At 46.7% G+C, this 3,009-nt stretch overlaps 1 protein-coding gene across 1 annotated transcript in view; it reads left to right on the forward strand.

Moving 5' to 3' along the window:
- The window catches only part of GABRR3 (gamma-aminobutyric acid type A receptor subunit rho3), a 72,662-nt gene that overhangs the window by 68,590 nt on the left and 1,063 nt on the right, over window positions 1-3,009 (forward strand).

Raw genomic sequence — 3,009 nt, forward strand, 5'->3', positions numbered from 1 at the left:
TCTCCCTAAAAATCAATGGCGGGGGGGGGGGGGGGAGTGACACATGGGTACCAATCTTTCCAAAATGACAAGCTAACTGAACAAGGCAATCTGAGAAAGGAAGTGCTTGCACTCACATTCATTTACTTTACTTTTTCAGAGAATATTAATGCTGACGTTTCAAGCGTTTCGCACTTTAAAGAACTGTTATAAACATAAACCCACAGATCAAAGGGATTTTTAGAGCAATCACACCATCCCAAAATAACTTAAAACATGTTTTGTTAATTAGGTTGTATCTTGGATGAGGTCATATTTACACTGAATGGCGAGTGAGTCACTGTGAAAGGAGGCTTGCTCCAGCTCAGTAACCCTCCAAGCACACCGTGGCGCTGCCAGTGCAGGGCAGAGAAACCCTGTGGGGTGTGTGCCCATCCCATCCTCCTGCATCTGTGGACAGGCCCTGCCAGGGGCGGAGGGCAGCTGTGGGCAAGGGGCGGGGCTGGGGGCGGGCATGGGGAAGGAGGCACAGATCCCTTCCCACAGGGCAGGAGGCAGAACTGCAGGTGGCCAGGCCCAGGGCATGCTCCCTTGTTCCAATACTTTACCTACAAAACCAAACCAAAGATTAGGTGATTAAGAATTTCAAAGCGGTACCACGAGGAAAGGTTGCACCTGCTAAGGTTCACCCACCTGCTGAGGATCCCAGGACTGGGCCATGACCAGTCCCTCAGGGAGACTGAGTAGTGCTGGTCCAGTGGCCAGCAGGACTGAGCTACCTATGATACTGTTTTCGTGAGAAAAAAATCACAGAAACAAAATGACTGACTTTTTGATGACCCTTTGGAATAAATAAGTTGGGGACTGGACCGTAGTTTGCTTCGTGCCCTCTGTAAGAGCTTTTACACTCAATGGTCTTAAAGCTAAAAATAAAGAAAAAGTACTTTAAAGAGTACATTAGGGAGATCATAGAGTCTACAAACTCCCAGGACAAAATAATGGGCTATTCTCCCTTTCAGTGCCCTCTTCCTCACTTTCCCTCCCTCTTCCTTTTCTTTACAGACATGGCAGGCATTGCATTTAGGTTAAAGGTGAAGGAGCATGATGTTTTCGCTTGCTATGCTAAGACATCTGGATTATAATGAAAATATCGCAGAGAACATGTTGAAAGACTAATTTTGCCCCAGGGGAACTCCTCTGCAAGATGTCTGCTCTTCCCGCGCAGAGCTGACTTCTGTCGGACATCCTGGGATTTGATGTGCTGGCCCGTGGTTTTCTGTGCTGACACTGGGACTTCTCTCCATGGCAGACACGGAATACTGCTGCCCCACGTGAAGGACATGTGTGAGAGTCCACCATTTTCTGAATCCCTGTAACATCAATACTGTTGTATATTATTATCTTGAGTAGAAATTTATAGTAAAAATGAAGAGCAAAATATATTACCAATATGTCATGTCAAGTAGATTAGAGGTGGTTGTTACTTTATTTTTTTTTTGTAGTTTTTTCTTAAAGGGCTATTTTTAAAACATTGTTGACAGTATTACAGTTGTCCCCCATTTTATTTTTTTATTTAAATATATTTTTATTGATTTCAGAGAGGAAGGGAGAGGGAGAGAGAGATAGAAACAGCAATGAGAGAGAATCATTGGTCGGCTGCCTCCTGTACACTCCATACTGGGGATCGAGCCTGCAACCTGTGTATGTGCCCCTGACCGGAATCGAACCTGGGACCCTTCAGTCCGCAGGCTAATGCCCTATCCACTGAGCTAACTGGCCAGGGTGATGCCCCCCCCCCCCCCCCCCGCCCCCGCATCTTAAAGGGCTAAATTTGATGTGAATTCTGAGTCTCTCTGACTGGAATCTGACAGGGAGCGTGTGGGTTACAGTGGGAGGTAGAACACTGAAAAAGAACTTACAGTTGACTGACTGGTTTGGGTCCAGCCTTGTTTCTTCTACTTCCTGCCTGTGTGACTTTGTGCAAGTGACTTAATCTCTGCTGACTCAGTTTCCTCAACTGTACTGTGGAGGTGATCACAGCGGTGGAGAGGATGAAGAGCGGCACCTATGAAACACCTAGTGCAGCAGTTCTCAACCTGTGGGTCGCGATCCCTTTGGGGCTCGAAAGACCCTTTCACAGGGGTCGCCTAAGACCATCGGAAAACACATATATAATTACATATTGTTTTTGTGATTAATCACTATGCTTTAATTATGTTCAATTTGTAACAATGAAAATACATCCTGCATATCAGATATTTACATTACGACTCATAACAGTAGCAAAATTACAGTTATGAAGTAGCAACAAAAATAATTTTATGGTTGGGGTCACCACAACATGAGGAACTGTATTAAAGGGTCGCGGCATTAGGAAGGTTGAGAACCAATGACCTAGTGCGCGGTGCCTCCCAGAAAGGAAGGACTCAGTGCCAGGCTTCCTGTTATTGTTACTTTGAAACAAGCCACGGGCATATACTTTGTCCCCATTGCTCATGTGCCCCTGGACCATAAGAAGCAGCCATAGGTCCCAATTAACTTGACAGATTAAGTCACTTCCTTTGGGTGGTTCTCTGTCTACAGGTACAGGCCCGAGCACAGGCTGTCACTCCTTCGGCCTCCCCTCCCACATTAGAGTCCAAGGAGAGCCTTAGGCCCAGATTACTTAACAATCGCTTTTGCTGTTTCTATTGCCACAGTAACAAAAAGTGTCCAGTATCCTGTAAACCAGGATTAATTCTCTCTCTGGGAGCAGAGGGATACACATTGCAGTCCATCGCGTAGGAAGCTCAGAGGAAAGCCGCGGGCGCACCGCACCCCCAGCTCCCCGCACTGGGAAACTCGCTTCCCTCTCCCGGCCTCAGTTTCCCCAGGAGAGGAACAAGGTTGTGCTAGAGCGCATTCCCAAGTCCAGAGCCTCATCTCGCCCCCAACTAAAAAAAAAAAAAAAAAGCAAACAATTTATTTCCTTTTACACCAAAGACAGAAACCTGTGGGCTGAACACGGAACACGCGAGGGTACCGGGCACC

This window comes from Myotis daubentonii, chromosome 3 (genome assembly GCF_963259705.1).
Source record: "Myotis daubentonii chromosome 3, mMyoDau2.1, whole genome shotgun sequence".
NCBI lineage: Eukaryota > Metazoa > Chordata > Mammalia > Chiroptera > Vespertilionidae > Myotis > Myotis daubentonii.